The sequence below is a fragment of the Physeter macrocephalus genome, chromosome 5 (assembly GCF_002837175.3).
Source record: "Physeter macrocephalus isolate SW-GA chromosome 5, ASM283717v5, whole genome shotgun sequence".
NCBI classification, from domain to species: domain Eukaryota; kingdom Metazoa; phylum Chordata; class Mammalia; order Artiodactyla; family Physeteridae; genus Physeter; species Physeter macrocephalus.
In genome coordinates this window covers 40,856,670-40,879,863 of record NC_041218.1, presented here as the reverse complement: position 1 = coordinate 40,879,863, position 23,194 = coordinate 40,856,670, and the positions used below count along the sequence as shown (strand labels likewise).

The following is a 23,194-nucleotide window of genomic DNA, read 5'->3' as shown; positions in this document are numbered from 1 at the left end:
TAAAGGAAATGTTGAAACAGAAATGTTGACATTTCAACAGAAATGTTGAAAATCAAATGTTAGGAAAAATTATAACATGTAAACACAAGCCATAAAAGGGCTTTATAACTAAATTAGTATCAGACTTATGGTGAGTTATTAAGAAAGTTTCCATACATTTCAAAGTACTAAATCATAGAGATTATTTCCTTTGATCATATTAGAATTAAATCTAGGATTCAATTACAGCATAACTAGAAAATTCTCAAAAATTTGGGAACAAGCAACAAAATTTTAAAAAGAACAAAATTATGAGTAAAAAATAAACTACAAGGGAATTAAAAGATATGTTTTATTAACTTATAAAAACAAAAGACATACACAAACTTTCAGATGCAAGACTATCAAAATAAGAAAGACATATTCATATCTTAAAGATAGAGAGCTACATACATGCAGGCATTTATTTTGTATAAAGATGACACAGAATGCAGGGAGGAAAGTATAAATTATTCTAGAAATTGATAAATTCAATAAATTGGATATCTATATGAAAAAATAAATATTTTCTACCTCACATATAGATACAGTCAAATTTCAGTTAACTGTACAATAAAAACATTAAGACTTCTAGAGGAGAGCCTAAAAGAATATTTTCTAATACGAATAGCATCCGAAAGGCACAAACCAAAAGGAAAGATTGGTCATTTGGACTACTTTAATTTTAATAAAGAAAATCAAAAGACATTTAAGAATAAAAAGGCAAGTCACAGAGTTGGAGAATATATTTTCTCTCTATATGTAGAATATACAAAGAATTCCTACAAATCAATAAGAAAACAACCACATGGAAAAATTGGCAAAATGTTCAACAAATATTTCACAAAGAGGATACTCAAGTTGTCATAAACATGTGAAAAGTTGCTTAATCTCATTAGTAATCAAGAAAATTCAAATTAAAACTAAAATATGATAGTACTACATGCCCATCAGAATGGTTGAAATTTAAGATGGACAGTACCACTTTTGATGAAAAGGCACAGAAATGGGTACTCTTCCACACTGCTAGTTGGGGTATAAAGTAATACAACTTATTCGAAAAATTGCTTGGCAGATTTTATACACCATTTGACCAGCAATTCTATTCTTATGTCCAACAGAAATATGTATATATAGAAACCAGAAGACTTATTCAAGAAGATTTGGAGCAGGATTGTTTGTAATAGTCCTAAGTTAAAAACAAACTAAATGTTGGTCACCTGTAGAATGGATAAATAAATTGTGTTATAAATCATACAAGGAAATACCATGGATCGATGAAAATGAATGACTATGCAACAATAAGGATAAATCTTACTAACCTAATATTAACTAAAGCAATTTGGTAGCAGAAAGAACTATCCAATGGTGATGGAAGTTAGGGTAATTTTTATCTTTGGGGAAGAAAGTATACTAATTAGGTGGGGTCAGGAGATAGCTTGGGGTGCTATTATTATTTTTATTTTTTATTTTTTATTTTTTTGCGGTACGCGGGCCTCTCACTGTATCCTCTCCCTCTTGGACCTCTGTGCCACCCCTCCCCCCATCCCACCCATCTAGTTCACCACAGAGCACCAAGCTGAGCTCCCTGCGCTATACAGCAGGTTCCCACTAGGTGTCTGTTGACTTTTAAAATAATAATGGTGATACTATTAAGCTGAATGACTCAGTAAATTTTATCATGCAATTTAATTTTCTGCAGGAAAAAGTACCCACTTATTGCTGGCACCTAGAGCTCATCATCCTCATCACCCTCCCTTGACAAATTGTTGTAAGAGGAGATTATTACATGAAAGTATAGAGGGCAATATGGGAAGAAGTGTCCATAAGGCTAGTGAAGAAGAGAGCCAACATTTTCCTAAAGGCAGTTGAAGCCATCAGAAGACTTACTTTGTTTCATTTATATATTTCCTGTTTGTTAATTTTCCCTATCATAAATGAGTACATATTTGTTGTCAAAACAATGAAAAATAGAGTAAACTATAAAGAAAAACTTTGGTTATTCATGTTCCATCCATGTAGTGAGCTTTTGTTAACATTTTAATTATTTATTTCTGTCTAGTATCTTTTCATGCACATATACTACATATGTTCATATTTTACATTTATGTTCATGATGTAAATGCAGTTTGGTATCCTGCTTTTCTCTTAGCTATATATCATGAACATTTCCCCATACAAATAAAAATTATTTAAAGTCATTATTTATTAAGGCTCCTTAATATTCCATTATTTGGATGCATTAAAATTTTTATAATATCATAATATCATTGCCTTCCATAAGCTTACATTCTAAACTACTCATCCAGAGTACTCAAAAACTAGCTCAGCTAAGTTTGCTGCAGGGAGTCAACCCCCATTTATCTTATTGCCTTATGCTTTAAATTAGAATTGGGACTGGAATCTGACTGGATAGCTAAATGTACTAAAGCTATACTCTTTATTGACCCAAGGTTCTTCCTTATCTATTTCCTCAGCATTGGAGAAAAAAATATATGTATTGTGGAAAGTTAAAGGGCTCATTATAAGAATAAAACTAGAGATGACTTAAAATATTTTCTTTAGTCTTCCACCTTCATCAAACTGGTGACATTACTATATATTTTTCAGTAGCAAGGTATCCAAACAAAATGAGAAACTATTATTTTTGCCCTTGTCTAGCACTTACAAGACTGGGCTCCCACTGAAGGCCTATGTGTTTGTTTTAGATCTCCAGATTTACATTTTTTCTTTTTAACTGAAGAACCAGTTGTTCACTCTGCCTGCTGGTCACCTGGTCCAGATCTGACTGCACCAGGGATCTGAGTATAAGTGAAGATATGCATGACTCAGCCTAATTTGTTGAATGGGGTGCTTGATGTTGACGTAGCTCAGAAGGGATCACTTTGGATTAGAAGGGAATAGTTATGGGGCATTGCCACCTGCAAATTTATTCATGGCTTTGCCTGAGTTTACAGCTGAGCTTTGGGCTGAAAAGCTCTTAAACATGATTTATCAACAGCACTCTCAACCACTGCGCCACCAGGGAAGCCCTGGGGTGCTATTATTGTCCTATTTCTTGATCTGTGAATTGGTTGCACAGTGGTGTTAACTTTGTTAAAATTCATTGAGCATTATACTTGTTTATGTCATACCTAGATGAAATCTTACCTAAAAAAATCAGTGTTTTGGCTTGGAGCAACAACTTTTTAAGAGCTACTTGGTGACAGATGGAGAGAGGGCCATGTGTAGAATGTGATTCTGATTCCCTTCCTTATTTTATTCCTTTCTTTTGCTCTGGAAGTAGAAGCTTATTTATTTTCCCCCTCCATTACCAGAAATGTGGCAAGTTCACAATAGATGGTAGCTTCTTTTCTCTATATTAATTTATCTTTCTGAAAATCACCCAGATTGATGTCTCTGGATGCATTTGGAATGTCCATGGAAAAATTAGATATCAAAATGAAAAAGGCATAAAACAAACGAGCTTCTTTTCATGTTGTGAGTTTTAAGAATGTAAATATGAATCAGCAAGTTTTAGAGGTAAAATCTTATAGGAATAGCAAAGGGGAAAAATAATAAGAGCAGGAATGCCAGTGCTCTAAGACATTCAAGCATATGTATAGGTAGAGTGAGCAGACATCAAGGGAAAAGAAGTAAAGAATGACAAAGTATTCTGAGATTTGGTTTAGCTAGCGCTGAAACTGTAAACAGATGTAAGGACAAATTTTCATTTTTTTCTAGGTGAATCATGTTCTCTACCGTGGCTCTGTAACAGATCTTGCATCCAATTTCTATTTGAAATAATCACCTAGTGAGGACTTTGCTGGTGTGGTAACTTGTTTAATGCTGTTTTGCGTGTAGCCTGCAGGCTGGCAGAAACATGACAGGGGCAGAAAGCACAGGCAGAAGGGGTCTCTGAGCTAGAATGAGCAGAGCCAGAGAGTGGGTAGCAAATGAAGAATTTTTCTGCTATCACCTTATAATAATTTACAGTACTGTCATTCTGCCTTTCTTGTATCTTTAGACCTTTTTTTCTTATATTCTGAGAAAAATACATTGTATTTTATGTGATATCTACAATGATTACAATATGATAAATGTACCAAGAAGCAGCTATTTAGTTTGGGTCATGGCTAAAGATGCCTGCAACCAGGCTTGCCTGTCTGTTAGTGGTCCCATTCACTATCAAATTGTCCCAGTTTGTCCAATATATTACGTTGTCATCTTAGATCAACCTTATTGACTTTTAAAAAAATAAATAAATTTATTTATTTCTTTTATTTTTGGCTGCGTTGGGTCTTCATTGCTGCGCGCAGACTTTCTCTAGTTGTGGCGAGCAGGGACTACTCTTCCTTGCGGTGCGTGGGCTTCTCATTGCGGTGGCTTCTCTTGTTGCGAAGCACAGGCTCTAGGCGCGCACGGGCTTCAGCAGTTGTGGCTCGCGGGCTCTAGAGCGCAGGCTCAGTAGTTGCGGCGCTTGGACTTAGTTGCTCCGTGGCATGTGAGATTTTCCCCGACCAGGGCTCGAACCTATTTCCCCTACATTGGCAGGCAGGTTCGTAACCACTGCGCCACCAGGGAAGTCCAACCTTACTGACTTTGAACGTGGACTTAGGACTCAATGGGTGATTGCTCCCCTAAATCAAAGAGGATGTAAGCTATATTTTAAAGCTGAAAAAAAACCCCTTCCTAAGAAGCAACAGCCAAGTCATGTTAACAGGAAAATATAGAGGTTTTTTACTTAAGTAATAGACACATCTAAGTGTGTTCTGTCACATAGACTCTAAGACTATATAAGTCTAGAAATACACAGCCATTGGCTTTCATAGCAAAGGGAGGCCACGTGTATATGAAATCTGTGTAAGTTTTATATGATGGTGGATATCTTAAGGAGTAAAGATAGAAAAAACAATTTGAGTTACACCTAAATGGGCTGAGCCTTCGAAAAATATTTTCTGTTCTCAGATGAGATTTGGCTATTATTGCATGACTTTGCTTTATTTACTTCCTGGTTTTTCATCAAAAATAAAAATAGAACACCTGTATAATGGATATTTGTATAGAAACAAAAGTGATTATGGCTATGAGATGCCTCCCCTCCCTGTTTTACTCCCTCCAAATTTTTCACTACTTTTGGGTTTTATTCAGTAGCTGTTGATTATCTATTGTGCTCATGTATCGTCTATGGAAATTCATGTGTGCGCCCTTTCCCTGCAGGACTCAGAATAAGAACAATGTCAGACATTGCCTTTTGGTGTGGGGGAGGAAGGCAAGGGCCCTGATTGTTATCCTTGGTTTGGCTAATTTTTAAACAACTGCCTGTATTTCTGCTTTTCTTCTCCCCAAGCTGACAGTCTATTTGCTAATAAAGGATTTTTATGTTCAAAAAGAGGGGCAAGGTTTTATTAGAGATAGAGTCCTATTTTATGCTTATTCAGAGGGAAGAAATCTCACTGCTGAGCACACACAGATACCCTTACACGCATGCATTCACGCACATACACAGACTCCAGACACTTGCCTTGTAAAAATGTAGTATGTAAAGAGACTTTTGGTGCTCAAACTTCATTTATGTTCAGGAATTCATTTGACTTCATATTTAAAAACATGGCTTGTTGCAGTATTATGAAAGTGCAAATTACTGCCACAGAGCATAGCTCATTCTGTATGTAAAATAGAAACCAAGCTCAAAAAGAGAAACCATGTTCAAAAATCTGCAGTTGCAGCTAGCTAACCTCTTCCAGTATTTCCTCCTCTAAAGCCCCCTCCTGGGTCCAAGCAGGGATGTCGATTGAAAGCACAATCTCACTGGCCTACTGCATGTATAATACTGTATATTATATTCTGTAAAAGGCAGAACAAGGTGAAACTTTTCAAACAAACTTTTAATGGAAACTTAAGGGAAAAAACAAAACAGAAAAGCACTGAAATGGATGAGTCTAAAAAACCTCATGTTTCTAATCTTAACCAAAAATGACCACGAAGGGGCTAGGCAGGCAGAGCTCAGGCAACTGGCAGTCCTGGTCTCTTTACCAGACTTACCTCATCATCTTGGGAAATCCTGGCTGGAGATGTACTGCCAGCCCTTCCTTCCATCCTTGCTCCTTTCTTTACCTTCTTTATTTTCCTCTACCACAGTCACCTAACTTAATGGGGAAAATGAAAACCACAGACATGGATACCTTCCCAGAAAGACGCTTCTTTCTCTTCCAGTGAAGAACTTAGAGCTATCCATTCTTAATTTTAAAAGTAATGCATATTTATTGAAGGGAATTTAGAAAATCGATTGTATAAAGAAAATAACAATTTACATTGAAAACAATCATTGTTAACATTTTAAAAAACTATTTATAATATGATGATCACATTCCCAGTCAATGAACATTATTAAAATACATAATTTAAATGACTTTTCATTCTATTACGCTGAAGTTTTATAATTTAATGTATAATTGTTGGATATTAATATTATTTCTAATTTTTCACTATTAAAGATTATGACGTGATAAATGTCCGTGAATAGAAGTCTTTGCACTTTTGGAGGCATATTACCTAAGTGTATTCCAGACAGGTTATACTAATTCCATTTCTACTAATAAGTATATGATAAGTGGGTACTGCCATGTCTTTAGAAGAACTTGCTACTTTTAAATATGTATTTTTCCAATTTGATAGGTTAAAGAACGTGTGTCTTCATTTTGAGGGGAGAACATTTAAAAATCTATTGACTGTTTGCTCTATGAATTTCCTGTTTTTGTTCTGTGCTCATTTAAAAAAATAGAATCCGGTGTATTTTTTACCTCTTACTATATTCTTTACTTATCTTTTTTTATTCGTTCTTTTCTTTTGTCCTTCCTGCCTCTCTCTCTCCTTCTCTAAGATAAACAGATTTCACTGGAAATACTTCTTAAAATAACATTTACAAAATTGTGTCCCACCCATCTAGTTCACCACAGAGCACCAAGCTGAGCTCCCTGCGCTATACAGCAGGTTCCCACTAGGTGTCTGTTGACTTTTAAAATAATAATGGTGATACTATTAAGCTGAATGACTCAGTAAATTTTATCATGCAATTTAATTTTCTGCAGGAAAAAGTACCCACTTATTGCTGGCACCTAGAGCTCATCATCCTCATCACCCTCCCTTGACAAATTGTTGTAAGAGGAGATTATTACATGAAAGTATAGAGGGCAATATGGGAAGAAGTGTCCATAAGGCTAGTGAAGAAGAGAGCCAACATTTTCCTAAAGGCAGTTGAAGCCATCAGAAGACTTACTTTGTTTCATTTATATATTTCCTGTTTGTTAATTTTCCCTATCATAAATGAGTACATATTTGTTGTCAAAACAATGAAAAATAGAGTAAACTATAAAGAAAAACTTTGGTTATTCATGTTCCATCCATGTAGTGAGCTTTTGTTAACATTTTAATTATTTATTTCTGTCTAGTATCTTTTCATGCACATATACTACATATGTTCATATTTTACATTTATGTTCATGATGTAAATGCAGTTTGGTATCCTGCTTTTCTCTTAGCTATATATCATGAACATTTCCCCATACAAATAAAAATTATTTAAAGTCATTATTTATTAAGGCTCCTTAATATTCCATTATTTGGATGCATTAAAATTTTTATAATATCATAATATCATTGCCTTCCATAAGCTTACATTCTAAACTACTCATCCAGAGTACTCAAAAACTAGCTCAGCTAAGTTTGCTGCAGGGAGTCAACCCCCATTTATCTTATTGCCTTATGCTTTAAATTAGAATTGGGACTGGAATCTGACTGGATAGCTAAATGTACTAAAGCTATACTCTTTATTGACCCAAGGTTCTTCCTTATCTATTTCCTCAGCATTGGAGAAAAAAATATATGTATTGTGGAAAGTTAAAGGGCTCATTATAAGAATAAAACTAGAGATGACTTAAAATATTTTCTTTAGTCTTCCACCTTCATCAAACTGGTGACATTACTATATATTTTTCAGTAGCAAGGTATCCAAACAAAATGAGAAACTATTATTTTTGCCCTTGTCTAGCACTTACAAGACTGGGCTCCCACTGAAGCCCTATGTGTTTGTTTTAGATCTCCAGATTTACATTTTTTCTTTTTAACTGAAGAACCAGTTGTTCACTCTGCCTGCTGGTCACCTGGTCCAGATCTGACTGCACCAGGGATCTGAGTATAAGTGAAGATATGCATGACTCAGCCTAATTTGTTGAATGGGGTGCTTGATGTTGACGTAGCTCAGAAGGGATCACTTTGGATTAGAAGGGAATAGTTATGGGGCATTGCCACCTGCAAATTTATTCATGGCTTTGCCTGAGTTTACAGCTGAGCTTTGGGCTGAAAAGCTCTTAAACATGATTTATCAACAGCTTCAGAAGTCTCCATGGGGTCTGCACTAATTCAACCAGGACTTTCTGCTACTGAAAAGAATTTAAGCACCACTTTCCAGGGGCATTCATGACCTTCACAGATCAATTTAACGGGTCACTTCAAAGTTAAAAAACAAAAAAGTATTTTCAAAGCCACTAAAGTATTCTTAATATAACTGCAGTCTCACTCATATTGTACCATGTCATACAAGTTAGAATTTTCTTCCTTCCTATTTTCTGTGATATGATTTCTGTCACAGGTTTATTTTAATAGAAGTCACTTTCTTAGGTTATAAAATCTACTTGTCATATCAGAGCTTTATTTTAGGGCAAGACCAGGATTCCTTGTGAGACAACAGAGGACTTCAACCAAGATACTGCCAGATAAGACGTCAAATAATTTGTTGGATTTTTAACTGTGAATTGGTTGCACAGTGGTGTTAACTTTGTTAAAATTCATTGAGCATTATACTTGTTTATGTCATACCTAGATGAAATCTTACCTAAAAAAATCAGTGTTTTGGCTTGGAGCAACAACTTTTTAAGAGCTACTTGGTGACAGATGGAGAGAGGGCCATGTATAGAATGTGATTCTGATTCCCTTCCTTATTTTATTCCTTTCTTTTGCTCTGGAAGTAGAAGCTTATTTATTTTCCCCCTCCATTACCAGAAATGTGGCAAGTTCACAATAGATGGTAGCTTCTTTTCTCTATATTAATTTATCTTTCTGAAAATCACCCAGATTGATGTCTCTGGATGCATTTGGAATGTCCATGGAAAAATTAGATATCAAAATGAAAAAGGCATAAAACAAACGAGCTTCTTTTCATGTTGTGAGTTTTAAGAATGTAAATATGAATCAGCAAGTTTTAGAGGTAAAATCTTATAGGAATAGCAAAGGGGAAAAATAATAAGAGCAGGAATGCCAGTGCTCTAAGACATTCAAGCATATGTATAGGTAGAGTGAGCAGACATCAAGGGAAAAGAAGTAAAGAATGACAAAGTATTCTGAGATTTGGTTTAGCTAGCGCTGAAACTGTAAACAGATGTAAGGACAAATTTTCATTTTTTTCTAGGTGAATCATGTTCTCTACCGTGGCTCTGTAACAGATCTTGCATCCAATTTCTATTTGAAATAATCACCTAGTGAGGACTTTGCTGGTGTGGTAACTTGTTTAATGCTGTTTTGCGTGTAGCCTGCAGGCTGGCAGAAACATGACAGGGGCAGAAAGCACAGGCAGAAGGGGTCTCTGAGCTAGAATGAGCAGAGCCAGAGAGTGGGTAGCAAATGAAGAATTTTTCTGCTATCACCTTATAATAATTTACAGTACTGTCATTCTGCCTTTCTTGTATCTTTAGACCTTTTTTTCTTATATTCTGAGAAAAATACATTGTATTTTATGTGATATCTACAATGATTACAATATGATAAATGTACCAAGAAGCAGCTATTTAGTTTGGGTCATGGCTAAAGATGCCTGCAACCAGGCTTGCCTGTCTGTTAGTGGTCCCATTCACTATCAAATTGTCCCAGTTTGTCCAATATATTACGTTGTCATCTTAGATCAACCTTATTGACTTTTAAAAAAATAAATAAATTTATTTATTTCTTTTATTTTTGGCTGCGTTGGGTCTTCATTGCTGCGCGCAGACTTTCTCTAGTTGTGGCGAGCAGGGACTACTCTTCCTTGCGGTGCGTGGGCTTCTCATTGCGGTGGCTTCTCTTGTTGCGAAGCACAGGCTCTAGGCGCGCACGGGCTTCAGCAGTTGTGGCTCGCGGGCTCTAGAGCGCAGGCTCAGTAGTTGCGGCGCTTGGACTTAGTTGCTCCGTGGCATGTGAGATTTTCCCCGAAGAAGTAAAGAATGACAAAGTATTCTGAGATTTGGTTTAGCTAGCGCTGAAACTGTAAACAGATGTAAGGACAAATTTTCATTTTTTTCTAGGTGAATCATGTTCTCTACCGTGGCTCTGTAACAGATCTTGCATCCAATTTCTATTTGAAATAATCACCTAGTGAGGACTTTGCTGGTGTGGTAACTTGTTTAATGCTGTTTTGCGTGTAGCCTGCAGGCTGGCAGAAACATGACAGGGGCAGAAAGCACAGGCAGAAGGGGTCTCTGAGCTAGAATGAGCAGAGCCAGAGAGTGGGTAGCAAATGAAGAATTTTTCTGCTATCACCTTATAATAATTTACAGTACTGTCATTCTGCCTTTCTTGTATCTTTAGACCTTTTTTTCTTATATTCTGAGAAAAATACATTGTATTTTATGTGATATCTACAATGATTACAATATGATAAATGTACCAAGAAGCAGCTATTTAGTTTGGGTCATGGCTAAAGATGCCTGCAACCAGGCTTGCCTGTCTGTTAGTGGTCCCATTCACTATCAAATTGTCCCAGTTTGTCCAATATATTACGTTGTCATCTTAGATCAACCTTATTGACTTTTAAAAAAATAAATAAATTTATTTATTTCTTTTATTTTTGGCTGCGTTGGGTCTTCATTGCTGCGCGCAGACTTTCTCTAGTTGTGGCGAGCAGGGACTACTCTTCCTTGCGGTGCGTGGGCTTCTCATTGCGGTGGCTTCTCTTGTTGCGAAGCACAGGCTCTAGGCGCGCACGGGCTTCAGCAGTTGTGGCTCGCGGGCTCTAGAGCGCAGGCTCAGTAGTTGCGGCGCTTGGACTTAGTTGCTCCGTGGCATGTGAGATTTTCCCCGACCAGGGCTCGAACCTATTTCCCCTACATTGGCAGGCAGGTTCGTAACCACTGCGCCACCAGGGAAGTCCAACCTTACTGACTTTGAACGTGGACTTAGGACTCAATGGGTGATTGCTCCCCTAAATCAAAGAGGATGTAAGCTATATTTTAAAGCTGAAAAAAACCCCCTTCCTAAGAAGCAACAGCCAAGTCATGTTAACAGGAAAATATAGAGGTTTTTTACTTAAGTAATAGACACATCTAAGTGTGTTCTGTCACATAGACTCTAAGACTATATAAGTCTAGAAATACACAGCCATTGGCTTTCATAGCAAAGGGAGGCCACGTGTATATGAAATCTGTGTAAGTTTTATATGATGGTGGATATCTTAAGGAGTAAAGATAGAAAAAACAATTTGAGTTACACCTAAATGGGCTGAGCCTTCGAAAAATATTTTCTGTTCTCAGATGAGATTTGGCTATTATTGCATGACTTTGCTTTATTTACTTCCTGGTTTTTCATCAAAAATAAAAATAGAACACCTGTATAATGGATATTTGTATAGAAACAAAAGTGATTATGGCTATGAGATGCCTCCCCTCCCTGTTTTACTCCCTCCAAATTTTTCACTACTTTTGGGTTTTATTCAGTAGCTGTTGATTATCTATTGTGCTCATGTATCGTCTATGGAAATTCATGTGTGCGCCCTTTCCCTGCAGGACTCAGAATAAGAACAATGTCAGACATTGCCTTTTGGTGTGGGGGAGGAAGGCAAGGGCCCTGATTGTTATCCTTGGTTTGGCTAATTTTTAAACAACTGCCTGTATTTCTGCTTTTCTTCTCCCCAAGCTGACAGTCTATTTGCTAATAAAGGATTTTTATGTTCAAAAAGAGGGGCAAGGTTTTATTAGAGATAGAGTCCTATTTTATGCTTATTCAGAGGGAAGAAATCTCACTGCTGAGCACACACAGATACCCTTACACGCATGCATTCACGCACATACACAGACTCCAGACACTTGCCTTGTAAAAATGTAGTATGTAAAGAGACTTTTGGTGCTCAAACTTCATTTATGTTCAGGAATTCATTTGACTTCATATTTAAAAACATGGCTTGTTGCAGTATTATGAAAGTGCAAATTACTGCCACAGAGCATAGCTCATTCTGTATGTAAAATAGAAACCAAGCTCAAAAAGAGAAACCATGTTCAAAAATCTGCAGTTGCAGCTAGCTAACCTCTTCCAGTATTTCCTCCTCTAAAGCCCCCTCCTGGGTCCAAGCAGGGATGTCGATTGAAAGCACAATCTCACTGGCCTACTGCATGTATAATACTGTATATTATATTCTGTAAAAGGCAGAACAAGGTGAAACTTTTCAAACAAACTTTTAATGGAAACTTAAGGGAAAAAACAAAACAGAAAAGCACTGAAATGGATGAGTCTAAAAAACCTCATGTTTCTAATCTTAACCAAAAATGACCACGAAGGGGCTAGGCAGGCAGAGCTCAGGCAACTGGCAGTCCTGGTCTCTTTACCAGACTTACCTCATCATCTTGGGAAATCCTGGCTGGAGATGTACTGCCAGCCCTTCCTTCCATCCTTGCTCCTTTCTTTACCTTCTTTATTTTCCTCTACCACAGTCACCTAACTTAATGGGGAAAATGAAAACCACAGACATGGATACCTTCCCAGAAAGACGCTTCTTTCTCTTCCAGTGAAGAACTTAGAGCTATCCATTCTTAATTTTAAAAGTAATGCATATTTATTGAAGGGAATTTAGAAAATCGATTGTATAAAGAAAATAACAATTTACATTGAAAACAATCATTGTTAACATTTTAAAAAACTATTTATAATATGATGATCACATTCCCAGTCAATGAACATTATTAAAATACATAATTTAAATGACTTTTCATTCTATTACGCTGAAGTTTTATAATTTAATGTATAATTGTTGGATATTAATATTATTTCTAATTTTTCACTATTAAAGATTATGACGTGATAAATGTCCGTGAATAGAAGTCTTTGCACTTTTGGAGGCATATTACCTAAGTGTATTCCAGACAGGTTATACTAATTCCATTTCTACTAATAAGTATATGATAAGTGGGTACTGCCATGTCTTTAGAAGAACTTGCTACTTTTAAATATGTATTTTTCCAATTTGATAGGTTAAAGAACGTGTGTCTTCATTTTGAGGGGAGAACATTTAAAAATCTATTGACTGTTTGCTCTATGAATTTCCTGTTTTTGTTCTGTGCTCATTTAAAAAAATAGAATCCGGTGTATTTTTTACCTCTTACTATATTCTTTACTTATCTTTTTTTATTCGTTCTTTTCTTTTGTCCTTCCTGCCTCTCTCTCTCCTTCTCTAAGATAAACAGATTTCACTGGAAATACTTCTTAAAATAACATTTACAAAATTGTGCTTCCAAGATGAAAGATTTTCTGTTGACTTGATTTATAATTTGGAGTAGGTTTATAGTTCTTGTCCCTCTTAAGGAACAAACTATTTCCTCTTCAACGTGTAAAAGAAAGAAAAAGATTGAAACTTAATAGTGACTTATTTTTTTTCTTTTAAAACACCTGGTTTCCTTTTCCCTGTTATTAGATCTAATAGTTCTTATGATGGAAAGATTTATTTTTTCCCTTTCTTTTCTGCCTGCTTTGATTTATGCTGAATTAATATAGTACCTGGATTCAATTGTGCCTGCATTAATGAATAGGCTAAAAGCAATGACATTTATACTCCATAGTATAACATAGAACACACAGAGATACAGTCCAGCCTGTGAATTTCTTCTTTGATGTACCATCCACCATAGGCTACTGTTTTCTAAATTTACCTATTTTGTTAGTAAGGACATTTGGGAAAGTTACTTAATCTTGCTGACCTTAGATTTCTCAGACACAAAATGTGTATCTTTGTTGGGCTTGAAGTTTTGTTGTTCCCTAACTTTTTAATATAATTGTAGGTTCACATGTAGTTGTAAGAAATAATACAGAGTGATCCTGTATATCCTTTACTAAGTTTCTCCCGGTTGCAACACCTTGCATAACTGTAGTGCAGTATCACAACCAGGAAATTGACCTTGGTCCAATCCACTGACCTCATTCAGATTTCACCAGGTTGACGTATGTGTGTGTGTATCTTTTTCTGTGAAGGCTGGCAGTTTTTTAATTGCCTGATACCTGCCTACCCTGTGGTAGGTTCTCAACAATTGTTTAATAACAATCTTTGCTAAGCTAGTATTTCTTCTCCTTTTCTTCACATAGGAACCTCTGGGAACTCTTAGGCTTCGATGGCTTATCACAGTTAAAATGATGATTTTTTCAGCGATACAGAACTCACACTTAATTTCTTACGCTACTCCCAGGCATCTCATAGAAGGAGCTCAGGGTTATTCAGTGGCAGAGCCAGGGCTTGACACCAAATCAAATCATCTGACTCCTTCTGCTATGGTACTTGTTTCCCAACCTGTTAGACTATAAGCATCACTGAGGTGGTGATTCTCACACTTAAGTGTGTGTACAAATACCTGGGGATCCTGTTAACTTACAGATTTGGATTCAACAGGTCTGGAGTGCAGCTTGATATTCTGCATTTCTAACAAGTTTCTAGGTGATGCTGCTGCTGCTGATCCACCACCAACACCTTATGTTGCAAGAATCTCAACACTTTGCTAAAAGTTCTGATTTCTAGTGCCTTCTTCCCAACATTCTGGTTTAAGAAAGCTAGAGTGAAGTCTAGGACTTCGTATTTTTATCTAATATCCTAGCCAATTCTTGGGATAAATTACTTTTGTCAAACACTAAATATCATTTATATCACCTCCATCCAGAGTTTCCGATTCTTCCAGTTCCTTTTAAACATACACATATTGTTTACCTTAATATTGTGGCTCAGAGATGTGGTGCAATAAGTTTGTTTTTTTTTTTCTTTCTTTTTTGGCTTTTTTCATTGTTTTATTTTGCTTAGTTTGGCTTTCATCTCGTGAGGACCGAAAATCCCGAAGTAGAATTGAACTCTTTTGCTGAAAGTTTAGTTCAACTCGTAAGAGCTTTACGGTATTAAAATAATTTCAGTACCATTCCATTTGGCATGCAGGGATTTTATCAGTGCTTTAAAAAGTCTTCCTAAATCTGTATATAACAGCTCTCTTTCTGATCTAAATAAATAACACATTGGCCTTGCAACCAGAAATTTTTTATCATCTCTGAATTTACTCTTCTTAGGTCCAGATAAAAAGTGGTGCTTAATCCCCTGAAGATATAGACAGTTACGTGAGCTGGTCGTATTGATAAAAGAGAATCATGGCCAGAGACGTATGGCTGGGTTCAACTGTAAAAGCTGAAGCTGTATAAATCATCAAATAACATGGGAATTGGAAAACATCATTATAAGCAACTTGTGTGAACCCCTGATGTTTTAAATTAGCCATGAAATGTGACGTGCTTTGTAATATCTCAGAGCTTCTGAAAATCCCAGCTTTTAAATCGAAATTTTCCTATTTGGCAGCAACACAGCAGGCGTACAAAATAATTTACAACCATTTGCTTTGTTAGTTATCCCTTTTAAGCAACCCTTGAGGGGAGGAAAACATATTAATCCCCATTTTATGGATGATAGGATTGAGGTATTAAGAGGACTCAAAGCTTTGATTTAGCCAACATTGCATTTTTTAGTCTCAGTCCAAAGCTCTCGTCTTTACTTAGGCCAGGATGCCTGCCCTTATTATTTTGGTTTATCTTGGTAAAGAACACAGACTCAATTTTCAAAAGTCAACTTAAACCACTTAGAAAAATTGGGGTAAATATAGCAGCATTGCTTTCTCAGATTGATACACTAAGGTTTTCAGTTTTGCAGCACTATTTTATTTTGCAATTGCTATGAATATTAGCATTTGTACATCTTCTCCAAATCATACCATAGGACTACTATTTTAGAGGAGTTTACCTCAGTCATTTTCAACAATCAAGTAAAAGAGAGAAGACGTTGCAATTCTAATTGAAGTATGTATCTGTACATTGTGGACTGTGCTGCCCAATTCCCTAAACATTTTGTTCTTTAATAAAATATACACTTTGCGTTGGTGTTTTATGTTTTGAGAAATATTTTTACATACAGATTTAAAAAAAAAAATCTTTGCTATAACCTTGTGATTCTATAAAGCAGATCTTAAAAGATGAGGTCATTGATGCTCCCTCAGAAAGCTGAAGAGACTCTTGTTCAGAGGCAAGAATAGAGCCCATTTATTATAGCTTTTGCTTCAGTTCTCTTTCTATGGCAAAGGAAGTATTGATAATTGAAAGTAGTAGTGATCATCATCCCCGCTCCTGGGCTCAATATATATTTTACTGACTTAGTTTACACAGTTGTTTCTCTAAGTGTGGTACCCAGGTCGACATCAGAATCACCCCAAGATCCTGACTAAAAGAAAGATGCCTTTAGTGTACCTGGCAGCTACAGAAAGAGGATTGGGGGGAAATCTTGGAATCTGTTCTTTAACAAGGTCTCCAAGTGATTTTCATGCTTACTAAAATCTGAGATCCATGGCATAAGAGTAAGAGGCTTGATTCACATCTATCATAGAAGCTATTCTGCTCATGGAAGCTGTTTGAGATCTGTGAGTAACTGGATTGCTTTGTTTCAATACAGAGTGCACTTTTTTCTCAGTGTAATCTTCACTTACTTTCTTACTGAAATAGCCTACATCTAGCAAAACTGTTTAAACATTGCAAGCAATCCAGGTTAACAAGATGGTTGAAAGTTCCTGAAACCTTCTTACATAACGTTTTCACCTAGGTGGGTGGACTCCTACCAAGGAAACCTTGCTGCTCAGGCTAAATACCTGGGCCTATAGTTAGATTTATTCCTCCTACTGGACTTTCTGGGAGTGGCTAATAGTGACCTGTGCTTGCTGTAGAGGGTACAGCAAGTTTTTCTTAGCTAGGCAATTTGCTTTAACTATCTACATTTTTATTACCTTCTTATATCAAGTGCTAAATTTGACATCTCCTTTAAAGTGCATAAACATTTTACTGAATCTAGAGCTCAGCCATACAATAACCCAGAACTAAGGGAGGCATAAAATGTAAAGGGCCACTCTGAGTTCTCTATTACTTCCTCATATTCTGCTATATGTAGTACTAGTACTTGATCTTCAAAGAGAGCATGTTCTAGTTACCTGGAATAGTATACTAAGTGAAGAAATATTGTAAGGTATAATGTGCTAGATAAATATTATGCAACATTATTAACATCATTATCAAGAGAAATGACATCAAATAAAATTCTCCTCTTTATTTAAAGGAGCAAAAGCAAGGCACTTTTCAAAAAATTTTTCTAAAATCCAGATTCCATAGTTTTGACATATTGTATGCTCATGTAATTTCCTGTTTTAAAATTTTCTAAGATCCCTTCATACAGAAAACTCTTTCTATCATCTCTGTTTCCATTGCTGCTTACATATTCTTGGGCATTAACTCAAACTGTAGACAATGGACCAGGGTGAATTAGGGTCCAGAAAATGCCCAGGGGTACGCTGAACCTAATGGGTGCTTAAGACCTTGGCACAAAGAAAGGAGGAAGGAAGAGTAAACTTTGGTGTGATTTGGGCCAAGCTTCTCAAGCTTCTTGAATTTTTCTTCTATAAAAGCATATATGTGGGGGAGACCTTCAAGATGGCAGAAGAGTAAGATGTGGAGATCACCTTCCTCCCCACAAATACATCCGAAATACATCTACATGTGGAACAACTCCTACAGAACACCTACTGAACGCTGGTAGAAGACCTCAGACTTCCCAAAAGGCAAGAAACTCCCCACGTACCTGGGTAGGACAAAAGAAAAAAGCAAAAACAGAGGCAAAAGAACAGGGATGGGACCTGCACCTCTGGGAAGGAGCTGTGAAGGAGGAAAGGTCTCCACACACTAGGACGCCCCTTTGCGGGCAGAGACTGTGGGTGGTGGACGGGGGAAGCTTCGGAGCCACGGAGGAGAGCACAGCAACAGGGGTGCAGAGGGCAAAGCGGAGAGATTCCCGCACAGAGGATCGGTGCCAACCAGCACTCACCAGCCTGAGAGGCTTGTCTGCTCACCCGCCGGGGCGGGCAGGGGCTGGGAGCTGAGGCTCGGGCTTTGGAGGTCGGATCCCAGGGAGAGGACTGGGATTGGTGGCGTGAACACAGCCTGAAGGGGGCTAGTGCACCACAGCTAGCCGGGAGGGAGTCCGGAAAAAATCTGGACCTAAGAGGCAAGAGACCATTGTTTCTGGATGTGCAACGAGAAGGGATTCAGAGCACCATGTAAACAAGCTCCAGAGACAGGCGCGAACCGCGGCTATCAGCGCGGACCCCAGAGACGGGCATGAGACGCTAAGGCTGCTGCCGCCACCAAGAAGCCTGTGTGCAAACACAGGTCACTATCCACACCTCTCCTCCCAGGAGCTGTGCAGCCCGCCCCTGTCAGGGTCCCGTGATCCAGGGACAGCTTCCACGGGAGAACACAGGACACGCCTCAGGCTGTTGCAATGTCATACTGGCCTCTGCCACCACAGGCTCACCCCGCATCCATACCCCTCCCTCCCCCCAGCCTTAGTGAGCCAGAGCCCCCGAATCAGCTGCTCCTTTAACCCCGTCTTGTCTGAGGGAAGAACAGATGCCCTCAGGCGACCTACACGCAGAGGCAGGTCCAAATCCAAAGCTGAACCCCAGGAGCTGTGTGAACAAAGAAGAGAAAGGGAAATCTCTCCCAGCAGCCTCAGGAGCAGCAGATTAAATCTCCACAATCGACCAGCAAGCTACAGTGCTGGACACCCTATGCAAAATAACTAGCAAGACAGTAACATAACCCCACCCATTAGCAGAGAGGCTGCCTAAAATCATAATAAGGTCACAGACACCCCAAAACACAACACCGGACACGGTCCTGCCCACCAGAAAGACAAGATCCAGCCTCATCCACCAGAACACAGGCACTAGTCCCCTCCACAAGGAAGCCTACACAATCCACTGAACCAACCTTAGCCACTGGGGGCAGACACCAAAAACAACAGAAACTACGATCCTGCAGCCTGTGAAAAGGAGACCACAAACACACTAAGTAAAGCAAAATGAGAAGACAGAGAAGCACACAGCAGATGAAGGAGCAAGGTAAAAACTGAACAAACCAAACAAATGACGAGGAAATAAGCAGTCTACCTGAAAAAGAATTCAGAGTAATGATAGTAAAGATGATCCAAAATCTTGGAAATAGAATGGAGAAAATACAAGAAACGTTTAACAAGGACATAGAAGAACTAAAGAGCAAACTAACAATGATGAACAACACAATAAATGTAATTTAAAATTCTCTAGAAGAAATCAATAGCAGACTAACTGAGGCAGAAGAACGGATAAGTGACCTGCAAGATAAAATAGTGGAAATAACTACCACAGAGCGGAATAAAGAAAAAAGAATGAAAATAATTGAGAACAATCTCAGAAACTTCTGGGAAAACATTAAACGCACCAGCATTCGAATTATAGGGGTCCCCAAAAAAAGAAGAGTAAAAGAAAGGGACTGAGAAAATATTTGAAGAGGTTATAGTTGAAAACTTCCCTAATATGAGAAAGGAAATAGTTAATCAAGTCCAGGAAGCACAGAGAGTCCCATACAGGATAAATCCAAGGAAAAACATACCAGGACACATACTAATCAAACTATCAAAAATTAAATACAAAGAAAAAATATTAAAAGCAGCAAGGGAAAAACAACAAATAACATACAAGGGGATCCCCATAAGGTTAACAGCTGCAAAAACAGAGGCAAAAGAACAGGGATGGGACCTGCACCTCTGGGAAGGAGCTGTGAAGGAGGAAAGGTCTCCACACACTAGGACGCCCCTTTGCGGGCAGAGACTGTGGGTGGTGGACGGGGGAAGCTTCGGAGCCACGGAGGAGAGCACAGCAACAGGGGTGCAGAGGGCAAAGCGGAGAGATTCCCGCACAGAGGATCGGTGCCAACCAGCACTCACCAGCCTGAGAGGCTTGTCTGCTCACCCCCCATATATATGCTGTCTACAAGAGACCCACTTTGGACCTAGGGACACATACAGACTGAAAGTGAGGGGATGGAAAAAGATATTCCATGCAAATGGAAATCAAAAGAAAGCTGGCTAACACTGTGAGTCTCAATGAAATCTATTAGAAGGGGGAAAGGAGAGAAAGAGATAAATATATATATATATAAAGAGAATAGATAGGAAGAGGAAGTAACAAAAGGAGGAGAAGAGGAGAGAGGGAATAGGGAAGTGGTTGAGAGAGCCTCCCACCCATTACCTTGGCTGTGATTCCTTGATCCTGAGCAAGGGAGGACCTTATCTGGTATTCAGAGGAATTAAATAAACAAGTGAGTAACTAACTAAATAAATCACAAAAATCATAACTACTTTTCCCAGACAAAGTTGATTTAATAGCCCTTAGTTAGTTTCATGAATTATTCTTGTATCCCTTTGGATACTACCTGTAGTTGATCGAGTTATATGGCATCACTGATTTGGACACTGTTATCCTTAGCTTGTAGAAGCCAGTAAATAGAAGACAGTTTATGAGAGGAATGCTAAAGGTGGCTGTGATAAATCTAAAATGTTATTTCTGTTCATTTAAAAAGCCTCTGAAATATAAATAACCCCAGTGTGAATGGTAGGGCACTTATCCTATCCAGTTCCTTTGTTTGCTAATGACTGCAAAAATTCACTCTCACCTGCAGAGTCATAAAAGTTTATAAGTAATAACAATACATGAACAGCCTCTCTGCCAAAATTCCTTGACCATGTCTTATTTTATTGATTCTACCCTCTAAATGTTCTACTAGAGGAAAAATGAATACGGATATTTAACAAGATTTTAGGAGAAATCAATATTAATGTATTTACCAGCTGAGTTTAATTTTTAAAAGGGGAAAAGTCTGCATTAAAAAGGCTAAAGCTTAGATTTATTTGTATGCACTGAGGAACAGTTGGAAAGGAAGGGTGTTTTGAAGTTCAGTCATCCGGATAGATCACTGGAGGGAGCTCTAACTTCACCACAAAACCAGAACCGAACTCTTTCTTTGTTCTTAAATTTCACATACAGCCGATGCACCCCGCTCCCATAAAATCAATAATAAATACGAAAAGTGTCTGGAAAGGAAAAATGTGTTTTTTGGGGCATCACATGCCACATTTGCTTACAAATAAAGACAGAACCACTATTCAGAACTGGCAATATTTAAACAAGTCAAAAATACAAGACTGTATAGTGAGAGCCACAGTATACACTTTGTATGAAAAATACTTTGAAAAATATACTTTAAAACTGTCCACACCTCACCCCCATTATAATAGTGCAAATCCACAATGACACCACTCTCAAGGCCAGCCAGGCAGAATCTGACTTTGGTGTTCACAGAATTCACAAAAGCTCTTGAGTACTTTATACAGGAGGAGACTTTGTAAAGGCATGGGTGATATCTTGGGTCCATTCTTAGCAACATCACAACTGTTTCTGTGTTAGACCAGCTTTATGAAGGGCATTTACTTTTTCAGAGGCTGAGTGGTGTGCTTGATAGCACCCTGGATTGGGAACCAGAACACCTAGATTTTCATCACTGCTGAAATCCTAACTATATGTGAGCCTGTGGGCTTTATTGTCTTCACATTCCTGATGAAACAGAAATATGAAAAGGTTGAACTAAGTGATTTCTAAAGTCCCTTCTAATTTTTAAGTTATGATCATCAAGTTAAAATTGTTTATTTGCTTTTTCAGTACGAACTGACTCTGATTATTGTATATGTTCATAGAGAGTGATATTTAGAATTCACTTCTGTCATTTAGAAACCCCCAAATGCTGTGTCTATCTTAAAAACATTTTCCAAGAGTTTTCCTACACCTTCCTTCTTATATACCCTTCCTCCTCCTCCCATTGCTTACCTGGTCCTTTTACAGTTGGCTCCAGCTAAGAAGCGAATCTGTACTAATATTCTGAAAAAATGACTCTCAGTATCTTCAGGATCAGGCCTAACCTGGTAGGAATACTGGGGACTTAGGCAGGCTATAGAGCAGGGTCTTCTGGCAGGGATTTGTTTAATTAAGGTGTTACCTCGAGCCAAGTACATAATTTGCAGGACCCAGTGCAGAATGAAAATGCAGGGTCCCTGCTCAAAAAATTATTAAGAATTTTCAGATGGTGACAGCAGACCATTAAACCAAGCCCAGGGCACTTATGAACGTGGGGCCGTGTGTGACTACACAGGTCACATACCCAGGCGGCCTTCGTGCCTGGAGTGGTGGGAACCCTCAGTTCAGTCTCACAGGTGCATAGGACTGAGTTTGACTCCAAAAGTATTATCCATGAAAAAAAAAATCCAATACAAATAAGATAACATAAAAGCAAGCCACTCCTGCCAACTTATTTTTTTAAAGGTGACAAATTGTTCCAACAAAGAAGCTCTGATTATGTTTGGGCTAAATCCTTAGAAGGATAATCAGGTAAATAGTTTTGGAAAAAGCACTGTGGAAAGGGAAGGTGTTGAAATCATATGATTATTTTGTTTATACCAATTAAAATTTTCATTCGGAGAAGGTGTAATGGTTTCTTCCAAGTAGTTTCAAGAAATTGGAAAGCTAGATGGAGATGCAAACAGTGGCACAAAGACTGACAAGAAGTTTCCTGGAGGGACTGGCAAAGTGTAGGGAAAAGATGCTTTCAAAAGGCTAGAGGCATTAGTTTACCTCTACTACCCAAAGCTTTAAAATAAAGTTTGTAATAGATCAACTGTATAATTTCTTCCTGTTTTTTTCTAACATTTTATTTTTGTCTGATTCTGTTATTCTAGTGGGGAGATTACCTTGGATTGTAACCTTTAATGGGATATTTGTGGTTTCAAAACAACTTCAAAGCAATTTTTTCCTTTCAACAATAGCCATTAGTCAGCATTGATTGACTTTATGACAGTGTTCCTTGGCATTCTTTTTTTTTTTTTCTTTTTTTTTTTTTGTGGTATGCGGGCCTCCCTCTGTTGTGGCCTCTCCCGTTGCGGAGCACAGGCTCCAGACGCGCAGGCCCAGCAGCCATGGCT

General features: G+C 37.8%; 1 long non-coding RNA gene across 1 annotated transcript in view; it reads left to right on the top strand.

The window, feature by feature from the left end:
• The window catches only part of LOC112067107 (uncharacterized), a 285,545-nt gene that overhangs the window by 154,123 nt on the left and 108,228 nt on the right, over positions 1–23,194 (top strand). The gene's annotated exons all lie outside the window — the stretch shown is intronic.